The 15,403-nt window shown below is 44.6% G+C and overlaps 1 protein-coding gene across 1 annotated transcript in view; it reads right to left on the bottom strand.

Annotated features, from left to right (window-relative positions):
• ENTREP2 (endosomal transmembrane epsin interactor 2) overlaps window positions 1-15,403 on the bottom strand; it is a 377,851-nt gene that overhangs the window by 184,031 nt on the left and 178,417 nt on the right. The gene's annotated exons all lie outside the window — the stretch shown is intronic.

Below are 15,403 nucleotides of genomic sequence, written 5' to 3' on the forward strand. Positions count from 1 at the left end.
GGCTGCACTTCCCCTGGGATTCCAAAAGGACCGACCCCAGACCCAGAGGAGAACACGCAATTGAACAGACCCACGAGGTCCCGCTGGTGACGGAGCCCAGTTCACCCTCCGGCACCTCTGCACTGAGCAGGACTGAGTCTTAGACCCTGCAGTCTCCACCCACCGAGTGCCGTGTTGGTCTCAGATGTCCAACAACACCCGGACCAGTTGTCTTTATATGAAAGGTTTTAAACCTTATTCACACACACGCACACACACACACACACACACACACACACACACACACACACACACTTAACAGAAAAGAATGAATGGAAGAGCCTCAGCATGCTCTGCTTCCCAGCCTGTCACATCTTCCTTCTCTCTTCAGGGCACGTACCTCTTCCAAACGCAGCCAATGCTGCAAATGTTACAGACAACCGTTTTCCCACCTCCCGAGTCTCCTCTCTCCGTGATGCCGCCCAGCTCCAGCTCCAGCCATCACAGAAACCCTGGGCTGCTGTTCCCCATCCCCCTGCCCCATGGTCTCCGAGGCCAAGTCTCCATCATTCTTCTCCATGTGCCTCTAAAGCCGCTCTCTCCCCTTCTGCACGCAACACTCCACCCATCAGAACACCCTCTCTGGTGTCGAATTCTTCCTCCTCAATGGACACACGACTTCCCCCAAGTCATTTTCCGTTGGACTGAGCTGCCATTTCTCCTAAGGGTAGGCTGTCAGGACTCTCACCATCACCTTATGCTGGATAGCACACACCCTGACCTCTTCTCTCCACCTCCAAACCTTCGTGCGGCGAATCCAAAACTTCTGCCAACTCCGCCGTCAACATCTGAGCTCCTGGCATGTTCAGGAGCCGCAGTCGTGAAGCTGGGTTGGCTCTTCCTCTCGACACCTCTCCTCCCCCTCTGCTTGCCCTCGCTCTCATGATTTACCTGCCTGGACGGGGTGCTCAGCCACTCACTCACCTCTGCCCCTCCACTGGAACTGCGCTGGACGCCTCTGTCAGGTGAATGTCACCTCCCTGGCCGGGCAACCAGACCCACACAAATCCGGTCCCTGATTTCCCACCAGCAGCGCCCTAAGTGACCCTCCACGCATGTCCTGGCCACTTTGGGCACCAAAGCCACTGTATTTCTCAAACACGAGCCCTGGAATGGAACCCCTGCGGGCTGTCTTCCCTCCATACTCAGCGCTCCCCTCCTGTCACCCCCCACCTCCTGGCCCCCTGCCTCCCTTTCCCTCCCCACCCCTTTCTCTTCCTTCAGATGATGGCCAAGCTCTGGGGGCTGAGCTCTGACCCCACCATCCCCCTAGGACAGGGCTTCCACAGTGTCCTCTCTGTCCTTCACACCAACACTGGCCATGCCCAGACTGAGCCTAGAGAGAGGATGAGAATTCTCAGACTATCTCCCAGAAGATGTCCACTTACGCTCTGCCTTCTCCTTCCCATTTCTACCAGATGACATTTCACCCATCCTTCCAGACGTGGCCCAATGCCTCCTCACCCAGGAAGGGGCTAGGAATTCGAGAGAACGTGGGGCCCCACTGAACTCCCAAACCAGCCCAGGCCTCTCAAGTCCTCTCTGATGCGCACAGACAGAACCCCTTCATCTTCTAAGCTGAAGCTGCTAAAACTATCAAGTCTCTACAATGACCAGGCCACTTACAACAGGGATTTTACTGGACCTCTGAAGAGCAGAGGTTTCTAAACACAAAGGAAGTTAACAGCACTTATCTTAGGCCACAGTAAAAATTCTTGACATTTCCCATCTTCATCATGAAGTTATAATTCCACAAATCCCCTCAAATAATTTTACTTCCAACAAACATGGACAATTTGCTTCTTGAAGATAATTTACATCTCTAAATATCAATAATAACTATAATTGGGAATGGATCCAAGTCCCCCATACGAAGGCGAAGAATAAAACCATCAAACGCAATGAGGCATGGAGATTCCGACCTTGTATAATGCCTTCCCCTTGGGTGTGAGTAGGATGTGCTATTCCGTGACCCTCCCCAGGGACAGCATCTTGAAATGATGTTGCCCTGGCAACACCTTGACTGCAGCCTTGTGGGACCCTGGCCAGTTGACCCTACTAAGCCATGTCCAGACTCATGACCCAAGAAATCTGTGAGATGGTAAATGGGTGTTGTGTTAAGCTGCAAAGTTTGCAGAAATCTGCTCTGCAGAAATAGAAAACAAATTGTCAGGGACTGAATGTCTGTGTACCCCCCAAATCCATATGGTGAAGCCCCAACCCTCAATGTGGTGGTATTTGGAGGCAGGACCTTCAGGAGCTGATTAGGGTTAGATTAGGTTGTGAAGGTGGGGCCCCCATGATGGGATGGTGGCCTTATAGGAAGAGAAGGAGAGAGAGATCTCTCTCTCCACGTGTACACACCATGGAAAGGCCACATGAGGACAGAGAGAAGTGAGCAGTCTACAAGCCAAGAAGAGGGCCCTCCCCAGAACCTGACCATGGCAGCATCCTGATTGCAGACTTTCAGCCTCCAGAACTGCAAGAAAATACATTTCTGTTTAATTGGCCCAGTCTATGATAATTTTTTAAATTTAATATTTATTTTATATTGGGGTATAGTTGATTTACAATGTTGTGTTAGTTTCAGGTATACTGCAAAGTGATTCAGTTATAATATACACATGTCCATTCTTTTTCAGATTTTTTCCCATATACATTATTATAGAATATCGATAGTGCTCCCTGTGCTTTACAGTAGGTCCTTGTTGATTATCTATTTTATATATAGTAGTATGTGTATATTAATTACAAACTCCTAATTTATACCTCCCCCACCTTTCCCCTTTGGTAACCATAAGTTTGTTTTCAATATCTATAAGTCTGTTTCTGTTGTGTAAATAAGTTCATTTGTATCATTTTTTTAAGATTCCACATGTAAGTGATATCATATGATATTTGTCTTTCTCTATCAGACTTATTTCACTCAGTATGACAATCTCCAGGTCCACCCATGTTTCTGCAAATGGCATTATTTCTACGATATTTTGTTATTGCAGCCTAAGCTTACTAATACACTAACACATCCAGAGTGGGATGCTGGATTTTTGTTCCTAAATATCCCCTCTCCCTCCACGTCTGCTCTCAGGCAGAGCGGACTTCTCTGCCTCTGGTACAGAAACACCAGCACCAGCTCTAACAAGGGAGACTACATTAGAGTGGAGGAGACTTTCAAAGACCAGATGCTGGGCTCCTCCTCCCTGAGGGTGCCTGCTCCCATCCCCATGGCAACGAGGGGAGGGAACCATCTCCCTGCTCTGAAAAGACAGGGACTTAGCTTGAACTGCTGTTTGCTCAATCCTAGCAACAAGGCAGGACAATGGCATGTTCTGCCATTTCGGTAATTCTGCAGGCTTACTTTGTCCCACTCCTGTGAGGAACGGGGTCCTGCATCCAGTGAAATTATATCTCAAGTACCCTCTGCCCTGTTTAATTTGCCAGGATTGTTATTCAAAGTCTGCAGTTTACAAAGACATTGAAGAGGGTCAGAGAAGAGGAACAGACAATTCAGTAGTTGTGAAAGAAAAGCCAAAAAGAACAGGAAAGGCATGATGCTGCCCAGAGAGGAGGGTTAACTTTCCCAGCACCTGTGAGTTGCTGTGAGGACGCCAAGTGGCTCTTTTCTCCACTTCCCCACCCAGCCTACAAAGACGCAGGAGATAAAATTAGAAATGAGGAAGAGCTTTCCTGCTGTTGAGAGCAATGAGAGGGGATAAGAGACTGCGGGGAAGTAACAGCATCTTTACAGCAGAAGTCCTTGCCTTTGATTGGCGCTGCCCCTGTACTCCGAGGCCCGGAATAAATCAGTCCTTTAAATCTTGTCCCTGAGATTGAAAAGTTCTTTCACTGACTAAAATCAGGAACTTTCTTCAGATCTTCCAATCTGGTTCAAAGGCAAATGGTAATGCAACATTTCGGGTAGTGAAGCAACTGCTTCCAGAATGCAGACTTGAAAGCCAATTAAATTATTTCACAAAATATATGGCCGGCTGCCCCACAGCTACAGTGCTGCTAGTTTACCACTAAAAAGCCAGCACTCACGTGTCTGGAGAAAGACCTGCTGTTGCAATAAGGGCACAGATAGTACTCTGAGCTGATCAGAATGAAAGACGTCTGTGGGTCCCCACCTTCCAAACCTTCTTGGATTGCAGGCCTGCGCTACGTGGGCCTCATGGAGTAGATGATGCTCCTACTTTATCCCACCTCCATTTTCTTCTCTTTCAACCTGGTTTTCTTTGTCTGGGTCTCCCCGGAGCCACATGGCCAGGTTCCATCAGGCGTGCAGGCCCTCAGCCTCCTGAGTCCATCTTGGCTCCCGTCTGGGAAAGAGACACCTCTGCAGCCTTCCCATCCCACCCATGCCTGTGCCTCCTTCCCTCAGCACATTCCTGCTCCCAACCGTTTGCTTCGGGCCCGTGGTCCCAACTTTCTCTGCATATCAGTGCATCAAACTCAGAACATCCACAGGGAAAGCCACTCTCCTCAAAGGACCTTCTCCTCGATAGAAAAAGAACCCTACAGCTTTCATTTGCTTTTCATACAGTAGCAAAGCTATAAATCGATGACAAAGTTGCCCCATGAAAGAAAAAAAAGTAAAATCATATAAATGTTATAAATAACTCATGAGTCAAAAGAAAATCAGAGCTGAGATACACGCCACCTGTTCTACTGCAATGTGTGTTTCCTTGGTGCAAATTAGCTCACGTACGCTGGGTACCAAACTCATGTGCCCCGGCTCTGCCCTGTAAGACGTAGGCTTCTCCAGAGCTGTTTACTCTGAAATTAGGGTAGTTTCTAGACCCGCCACTGGATTTTGTTATTTGATGAGTAATGTCGCACATATATTATTATGCTTTTAAAAATAAGTTGATTTTAAAATGTTTTAAAATAATTGGTTTCCTTTGTAATCCTGTATATTTTATTTCATGCATTTAAAAACCTCATTCTGAGAGGGACCCCAAAGACCTCACCAGACTGCTCTACCAGAAGGTAGGAACCCTTGATTTAGAAGTCCTTGGTTCAGTGCAGATCTTTGAGTGGCAAATTCCCCTTTTTTGTTTATCGGTTTACTTCACCTCATGCTTGAAAAGTAGTTTTGCTGGATACACAATCCTAGGTGGACAGTTTCTTCTCTCAAGAGCTTGAAGATATTATTCTACTTTCTGGTTTCCACTGTCGCCATCAAGAAGTTGGCTGTCGTTAAACTGCTGTTCCTTGAGGGGTGTTGCTCACTCTTTAAAGACTTTTAAGATTGTCTCCTTGCCCTTGGTGTCCTGAAGTTTCTGCATGATATGTCTATGTGTGCATTTCTTTTTCTTTATCCTCTTTGAGATGGACTGTGCTTCTGAATCTGTAAATTTATATTATTTTTCATTAGTTCTGGAAATTTTTAGCCAGTACTTCTTCAAATATTTTCTCTCCTACATTCTCTCTGTCGGGGACCCCAATAGCCACATGCTGATCCTTCGTACTTCATCCTCCAAATCCCTTAGTTCTTCTTTCACATCGTCCACACCCATGCCACTCAGTATTTCATTCCGAATAATTTCTTCAGGTGTATTTTCCAGATGACTAATTTTCCCTGTTAATCAGCTGTTGAACATTCGCATTTGTTTAGAAAAATTCAATGGTTATATTTTAGGTATTTATAAGTTCTCTTTTTACCCCTCCCCAAATACAGCTATTTGTTTCAGATAGTTTCTTGTTGCATGCTCATCTTTAGGATTCTGCCCATAATTACTTTAACTGGTTCACGTTCAGAGGTTCTAGAGTCCAAGGGGGTAGTGAAAGGAAGGAGTCTGTCCTTCATTGTTTCTGTTGACCCCCACTCACTGCAACTGACTTTCTTTGATGCCTGCATTCTTGGAAGTCTTTTGTTGTGAATACAGCACTTGATCTTCATCAGTGAGGTTCTATGGACCCAAAATGGAGGAATTTTTCCCAATAGAGTTGTACTTCTGCCAGTAACCAGGGAGCACCCAGGATTCATTAACACTATGGTCTCCAGGGACCTCATGGCACAGCGTGGAGACCTCAGGATGAGCCCTCCTGGCCAGTCTCGCTGTGCAGAGGGCATCCAGGCTCAGAGCAACCTCCCTGCAGCCATGCACTGCTCTGACCGCTCCCTGCTCCCTGGACTCCAGTCACCTGCCATCGTGTGTGGCGTGTGTGTGCGTGTGTGTGTGTGTGTGTGTATTTGCAGATGAGGTGGGGGGCCTCGGAGACCTGCAGTGCCTAAAGGAGCATGTCCTTTGTCCAAAACCAAGGCATAGGCAGATCGGTGTCTGGTGAGTCCCACTTCCTGGTCCATAAACAGTGGTCCTTCCACTGTGTCCTCACTGGTGGAAAGAGTGAGGGAACTCCTGGAGTCTCTCCTATAAGGGCACTAATCCCATTCATGCAGACTCCACCCTCATGACCTAATCCCCTCGCAAAGGCTCTACTCCAAATACCATCACACTGGGGACTAGGATTTGATGTGCGAATTTTAGGGGGACACAAACATTCAATCTACAACATCCAGGATGTCACAGGTGATTTTCTAATGTATAATATAAATTACAAATATTAGTATAATTTTATATTGGTTTATATTACTTTAATTTTTTTTTTGAGGTACGCGGGCCTCTCACTGTTGTGGCCTCTCCCGTTGCGGAGCACAGGCTCCGGACGCGCAGGCTCAGCAGCCATGGCTCGTGGGCCTAGCCGCTCTGCGGCAAGTGGGACCTTCCTGGACCGGGGCACGAACCCATGTCCCCTGCATCGGCAGGCAGACTCTCAACTACTGCGCCACCAGGGAAGCCTTATTACTTTAATTTTATATTAATTTATACTAGTAATATAAATTACTAATGTGGTATGCAAAATATAAATTACTATAATTGATTCCCTCTCAAATCCAAAAACTAAATGTACTTATTAACACTAAGAAATTGGGAAAGTGGCCAAACAGCTACAGGCAAATTCTTCACAAACTTCAAAGCACAGAGATTTCCAACACTATTTAATATTTCTCTGAGCACAGAGGGAGAAAACAAAGAAACTTTCCAAATTTTTTTTACAAATGTCAGCATAACAATTACAAACCTGTAAAATATCAAAAGAGTAGAAAATAGACCAATTTTACTTATAAACAGAGAAACATAAATTTTAAAATAAAATGGTAGAAAATAGAATTTAGCAGTGCATTTAGAAGGATAAATAACAAAACAAGGGGTTCATGTCAGGAATGAAAAGATGGTTCACTAAGAGGAAATGTAGTAATAAAATTAATCATTAATATGATAAAAGTGAAAAATATGGTAATTTAGTAGATGTAGAAAAGCCATTTGATAAAATTCAATCTCCATTTTTTACAAAAAAAGTTCTTCATTTAATAAGATAAAGATGCCCACAATCATCACTTATATTTAAAATTCTTCTGAAAATACTAGTGTGGTGTGCAGACTAGTGAGAGGCTCCCAAAGACCTCCACCCTTGGTGTACCGTTGTACAGAATCCCCTCCCCTTGAGGATGGGAGGGGCCGTGAACCTGATGGATTTCGATTTCGATTTCGATTTCGATTTCGATCTCCATTGGGCTGAGGTTACGCTTTGTGACAAGGGTGAAAGGATTTTGCAGCCGTAGCTGGGTTCCAAATCAATTAGAGTTAACTCCCTTGAGTTAATCCAAGGGAGTTTCTCCTGGGTGGGCCTGACCTCATCAAGCAAGCCCTCTGGGTCTCGGCCCTTCCTGAGTCAAAGATTTGAAGCACGTGGGAGATTCTGCACTGGCCTTGCAGAGTGCGCTGCCCTGTCGTGTTGTGGGAGGGCTTCTCCAGCCCACAGCTTGCAAGAAAACCACGAGAACGAGTTCTGCCAACACCCTAGGGAGTGTGGAAGCGGATCTTTCCCTGGTCAGGCCACCAGACGAGGCTGCATCGAGCCTCACCTTGATTTTAACCTTCAGACCCCGAGCAGGGACCCAGCCCAAATGCTCTAGACTCCTGAGCCATGGAAACTGTGAGATAATGAATCTGTGCTGTTTTAAGCCTCTATGCTTGTGGTAATTTGCTCTATAGCAACAGAAAACTAATATAAGTATTGGAAAGGGGGGCAAAATTACTACTACTTGAAAATGATACACTTATCGAGCTAGAAAACCCAAGGGAATTGATAGAAAAGAAAAGAAAAAGAAACCATAAGAGGATTTAGCAAACCATCTGGTTAGAAAATTAACATATGAAGAAAGTATATTACTATCAATACTCACATTTATTGAGCACTGACTGTATACCAGACACTTACCAAGGTTTTACACTTTACCTCTTTGTATCCTGACAACCCTGAAAGGCATGTGTGATCTTTGTGCCCTACTGCACAGATGAGAAAAGTAAAGTACCAAGAGGTTGTGACTCACCCCATTATAATGTCAGGATATAAACTCATGAACTACAGAAAAAATAGCTTTCCCATAGGCATGTAAGAAAAGCCCGGTTAGAAAAGAGGATAAAATTAAGGAAAGATTATTCCATTTGTAACAGCAAGCAAAAAGGTAGACTGTCTTAGAATAAACAGACTAACATGAAATGAACGAAAGCACTATCAAGAAATCTCAAACATCTACTGAAATCATAAAATACTTCATTATTAGATGGAAAAAGATTCATTTCTTTAAATAGAAGGATGAAGCAATACATAAATCCCATGCAATTCTCATTCACATACTAAAAAGGAGAAAAGAAAACCTATCCAATCAAAAGTGTTGGGACAACTGATTAGACACTTGGAAAGAAATAAAGCTTAATCTTTACCTCACTTTTTACACCAAAAAAAATTCCAGAGGAACCAAGAAGTAAAACATAAATCAAAACATGAACACCCTAGAAGAACATGGCAGAATCTTAAAAGAATCTTTAGAAAAGAAGTCAGCCTTTTGAGGCACGACACAGAATCAAGGGTCCTAATAGAAAAGATGAATGAATTAAATATTTATTTTTAAAAAGCACCTGCATGTGATGAACAGAATCTTGGTTCTCGGTCCTAGGGCCTCCCTGTATAAGAAATACGAGGCTCTGACGTGTGACGTGGTAGCCTCTGGACAGAGTGGGCAGAGTGCCGTCCCCACCCAATGTTGGCCTTGGCCATGGGAGGTGGGGGTGGCCGCCAACCCAAGGCACCCCGGGGGTATCACGTGTTGCCCCTCGCCCTCTGCGCTCTTGCCTCCTGGCCCACAGAAGGACACAGCCCCATCAGCCTGGGCCCCAGAATGGACACATGGCACAGACCTAAACCCAACCAGGAGCCTCCAGCCCAAAGTGTGGGCCCCAGTGACCTGCAAACCCAGAGGAGAAAATAAAGGTAGGCTACTGGCAACTATTGACTTTTGGGTGCTTCTTTATGTATGTAGTCGTGGCAAGAGCCAATGAACATATATTTATGTTTAAAAAAAAACATAAAATCAGAGACCAACTGCACGTGGGAATAATATTTATAATACGCACAATAAACAAAGGGGTGATCGTCTCAGTTCACAAAGAATTCATATACATTAATAAGTAAAAGGAACCACTCAAGAGAAAAAAATGGCTAACGATTCGGAATAGGAAGTTCACATTTTTAATGGACAATAAGCATATAAAGGGATGCTTAAACCTACTCCAATTTTTTAAAAGCAAGCCAAAAGAGAAATATTTTTATCAATCAGACTGTCAATGTGTTTTGGTGGAGTTAGATAAAAACCCAGTGGTGGCAAGGGGCCGGGGGGAAGGTTCCTCTCGAACATTATGGGTGTTGGTATAAATTGAGGCAGCCTGCCTTGGGGGCAAGTTCATAAACCTCTCAAATTAGAAACTGCACATACTCATATACTCAGTGATGGGAGTTTAGCCTACGATGCGCTACCAGAGGTACACCACACTGTTTACTGCAAAAAGCTGTAACCAGTGGGTAATAATAAAGGGCTAGTTAAATAAACTTTGATATTTACATATAACGTGAATATACGCATTATGACATTTGAGGTAGATCTGTTTGTGCTGTTGTGGAACGGTCTCAAAGTTAAATAACTGACAAGACACAGCCTGGTGTGCAGAAAATGAATCCCATTTGTGTAAACAGAAAGGAACGGGTGCTGGTGCATACAGAAACGTTTCTCTGGAAGGAAATACAAGAAACTTAATGATGGGAAACTAGATTGGGAAGGGGGCAAAAGGATGCTGGCTTTTATGTGTGTAGCCTTCAGTAATACTGATCTTTAATCCCTGTGTGTATTATGTGATGAATATTTTAAACTAAGCATACACTTTGAGCCTGTAATTCCTCTTCTAAGAATTCCAGATATTAATCAAAGTGTTATTTATCATTTTGAAAATGGGGAACAACCTGGGTTTTTGGCAAGAGGGAACTGCTTATCTTTCAGGTCCTTCCCAATTGCTGCTGTTGAGTCTCGTTATGGAAAAATATTTAAGTTCACACTACATAAAAGAAAAAGAAGAAAAGGAAAAGCAGGCTACCCAATAGTTGGGAGGGGGGATAATTTCCCTTCTATAAGTAAATAAATACAAATGCCGACACGCAAAAACACAAAGAAACTAGCACAGAACCCGAAGACGCCTCTGATTATCTCCCGAGAGTGGGATTTTAACACCCTCCGTGAAACCTTCTATTTCCCATGTTTTATACAGAAGACAGAAAGCACTTTATTGAGACTCAGGCTAACATGGCTGGTTCTGCCTTCTCAGGGGGTGGGGGCATACCCAAGAAACTGGGAGATAACCCCCTGCCATGCCCCCTTCCCCAGGTGGGACAGGTGGGTGGGGCTAGAGTTCAGCGCTTGCACTGTTGGGCCCTTTGCTTCACAACAGACATCAACGGACTCTGCAGACTTACGGCTGCAGAGCTGAATAAAGGGGGCAAGAAACCAGAACTCCAGCTCTTGGCTGGGGGTCTGACACTGACCCACAAGTGTGTGTGGGGAGCAGGAAGGCCTGGTCTCCCCAGAGATGTGCCAGCCAGGTGGCCATGGGCAGTTCCATGTGGGTTGCCCCTCTGTGATGAAGAATGATAAAAAGTTTAAGACATAAACATGACTCTCAAATATGGATCCCAACCAGCACCCAAATGTATGCAGGACCCTCCTGACCCCCTACTTTCTCTCAGCCCAAGTGGGAAAGAAAGCACAACACGAAGTGGGCAGTTACATCTCCCAGTCTGGAAAAGAATATTATATAAACCATTTACAAATCATGTTGATTCTCTTCTCTTTGCACAACAATAAAAACAATGTATTTGTTGATACAGAACATTAATTCCATTAAAATCGCATTATGTGTAATGAAAAGCTATCAGAGTATAATTATGCAAGCGAATTCACAGATACACATCAACTTTTAAATCCACTGGAACGACAACAGGAAGTGAGCCTGTCTGATAGACAAATTGCTCCTTCATTTCCAGATGATTATGAATAAAGACCACTGCACTAATGTTAGAAACCACACGCTGTTTATGCAAACTCCAAAATCTAGGACTGTGCCTTCAAGGTGCCTTTGCCTGGGTTTCCCAGGGCTGTTCTGCTCTCAGAGCCTGAGGCTGTGCTCCTGAATCCTGAGTCTTCTGAGTCAATCCCACCCCAAAGCACGCTTCCTTCTTGGAATTCCTGCCCTTGGAGCCAGGGGGCTGGGCCCTGAAGGACCCCCGGAATTCCTGGACATTCACGGTTGCCCCTCAGAAGGCCCTCTGTTGCCCAGACCCGCAGGCTGCCCACCCACTCACCCCACCTGGGCCGGATGTCCCCCACAGGTGCCCCCCTCTCTGGCCCTCTGCCCTCACACCAGCCCTGGCCTTCCTCGCTGCCCAGGCCACCCCAGAGACCTGGGTGCCAAAAGAGTCTCCTGTCCTGGAACTTGGTGAGGTCCTGGGAGGAGGACAGGGGAGGAAGGGGCATGGGGACTTGATTCCTGCAAGAGGCCACCAGGAGTGCTCCTTACGCCACTTCCATGGGTGTGTGAGGACCACCCCCACCGATGACCGTCCAGCTGAAGTCACTCTCACTGGGACCCTGGGATCCCACTGAGGCCCCTGGTCCTCATTCATGGCCTGTGTCCACCCACAGGTTAGACGCTTCTAGGACCCCACACAGAGGCTGGCGGACTGGACAGCTGTGCTGTGCTGGTGCCATGTAGGGAAGGCGCTGGACAGATGCAGTGACCTCCCCAGGAGCGGGCAGCAGGGCTGGCACCCCATAAGAGCCATTTCCATCCCCACTGCTACTGCCCCTTCCTGCGACTGGCCCTGAGTCCGCCTCCAGAACTCTCACGTCTGGTCAGCAGTGGCCTTGGGGTTGCCAAGTCCAGGGAATCCCCTTCAATCCTCATGGTCCCACTCCCACCTTTCCAGAACACCCTCCTGCTTTGGCTGCCCCCATCAGACCCCCGCAGCCACCTCTTAATAGGGGCTCCCTCACCCCTCCCCTCTCCTCCTCCCCCCTGCACACACCATCTTTCCTGGGAGAGCTCACTTTCTCCTGCCCTTTGAATCTAAACCCCTTCTCCTGGCCTCTCTTCCTTGAGGGCCTCCTGGAAAGTGCTGGAGCGGGTCTGACTCAGTGTGGCCCATGGCCCTATTGCACCCCCGCAGCCAATGGAGACATCCCTGCCCCGCCAGAGGTCCGCCGTGCACACAGATGTGCAGGTCTATTGAGATTATCATATGGTTTTTATCCTTCAATTTGTTAATATGGTGTATCACATCCACCATCACCCTGATACGAAAACCAGAGAAAGATGTCACAAAAAAGGAAAACTACAGGCCAATATCACTGATGAACATAGATGCAAAAATCCTCAACAAAATACTAGCAAACAGAATCCAACAGCACATTAAAAGGATCATACACCATGATCAAGTGGGGTTTATTCCAGGAATGCAAGGATTCTTCAATATACGCAAATCAATCAATGTGATACACCATATCAACAAACTGAAGGAGAAAAACCATATGATCATCTCAATAGATGCAGAGAAAGCTTTTGACAAAATTCAACACCCATTTATGATAAAAACCCTGCAGAAAGTAGGCATAGAGGGAACTTTCCTCAACATAATAAAGGCCATATATGACAAACCCACAGCCAGCATCGTCCTCAATGGTGAAAAACTGAAACCATTTCCACTAAGATCAGGAACAAGACAAGGTTGCCCACTCTCACCACTCTTATTCAACATAGTTTTGGAAGTTTTAGCCACAGCAATCAGAGAAGAAAAGGAAATAAAAGGAATCCAAATGGGAAAAGAAGAAGTAAAGCTGTCACTGTTTGCAGATGACATGATACTATACATAGAGAATCCTAAAGATGCTACCAGAAAACTACTAGAGCTAATCAATGAATTTGGTAAAGTTGCAGGATACAAAATTAATGCACAGAAATCTCTGGCATTCCTATATACTAATGATGAAAAATCTGAAAGTGAAATCAAGGAAACACTCCCATTTACCATTGCAACAAAAAGAATAAAATATCTAGGAATAAACCTACCTAAGGAGACAAAAGACCTGTATGCAGAAAATTATAAGACACTGATGAAAGAAATTAAAGATGATACAAATAGATGGAGAGATGTACCATGTTCTTGGATTGGAAGAATCAACATTGTGAAAATGACTCTACTACCCAAAGCAATCTACAGATTCAATGCAATACCTATCAAACTACCAATGGCATTTTTCACAGAACTAGAACAAAAAATTTCACAATTTATATGGAAACACAAAAGACCCCGAATAGCCAAAGCAATCTTGAGAACGAAAAACGGAGCTGGAGGAATCAGGCTCCCTGACTTCAGACTATACTACAAAGCTACAGTAATCAAGACAGCATGGTACTGGCACAAAAACAGAAAGATAGATCAATGGAACAGGATAGAAAGCCCAGAGATAAACCCACGGACATATGGTCACCTTATCTTTGATAAAGGAGGCAGGAATGTACAGTGGAGAAAGGACAGTCTCTTCAGTAAGTGGTGCTGGGAAAACTGGACAGGGACATGTAAAAGTATGAGATTAGATCACTCCCTAACACCATACACAAAAATTAGCTCAAAATGGATTAAAGACCTAAATATAAGGCCAGACACTATCAAACTCCTAGAGGAAAACATAGGCAGAACACTCTATGACATAAATCACAGCAAGATCCTTTTTGACCCACCTCCTAGAGAAATGGAAATAAAGACAAAAATAAACACATGGGACCTACTGAAACTTAAAAGCTTTTGCACAGCAAAGGAAACCATAAACAAGACGAAAAGACAACCCTCAGAATGGGAGAAAATATTTGCAAATGAAGCAACTGACAAAGGATTAATCTCCAAAATTTATAAGCAGCTCATGCAGCTCAATAGCAAAAAAACAAACAACCCAATCCAAAAATGGGCAGAAGAACTAAATAGACATTTCTCCACAGAAGATATACAGACTGCCATCAAACACATGAAAGGATGCTCAACATCTTTACTCATTAGAGAAATGCAAATCAAAACTACAATGAGATATCATCTCACACCAGTCAGAATGGCCATCATCAAAAAATCTAGAAACAATAAATGCTGGAGAGGGTGTGGAAAAAAGGGAACACTCTTGCACTGCTGGTGGGAATGTGAATTGGTACAGCCACTATGGAGAACGGTATGGAGGTTCCTTAAAAAACTACAAATAGAACTATCATATGACCCAGCAATCCCACTACTGGGCATATACCCTGAGAAAACCATAATTCAAAAAGAGACATGTACCAAAATGTTCATAGCAGCCCTATTTACAATAGCCCGGAGATGGAAACAACCTAAGTGTCCATCATCGGATGAATGGATAAAGAAGATGTGGCACATATATACAATGGAATATTACTCAGCCATAAAAAGAAATGAAATTGAGCTATTTGTAATGAGGTGGATGGACCTAGAGTCTGTCATACAGAGTGAAGTAAGTCAGAAAGAGAAAGACAAATACTGTATGCTGACACATATATATGGAATTTAAGAAAAAAATGTCATCAAGAACATAGGGGTAAGACAGGAATAAAGACACAGACCTACTAGAGCATGGACTTGAGGATATGGGGAGGGGGAAGGGTAAGCTGTGACAAAGTGAAAGAGCGGCATGGACATATATACACTACCAAACGTAAGGTAGATAGCTAGTGGGAAGCAGCCGCATAGCACAGGGAGATCAGCTCAGTTCTTTGTGACCGCCTGGAGGGGTGGGATAGGGAGGGTGGGAGGGAGACGCAAAAGGGAGGGGATATGGGAACATATGTATATGTATAACTGATTAAATTTGTAAAATAAAATAAATAAATAAATAAATAAATAAATAAATAAATAA

This window comes from Mesoplodon densirostris, chromosome 4 (assembly GCF_025265405.1).
Source record: "Mesoplodon densirostris isolate mMesDen1 chromosome 4, mMesDen1 primary haplotype, whole genome shotgun sequence".
Lineage (NCBI taxonomy): Eukaryota > Metazoa > Chordata > Mammalia > Artiodactyla > Ziphiidae > Mesoplodon > Mesoplodon densirostris.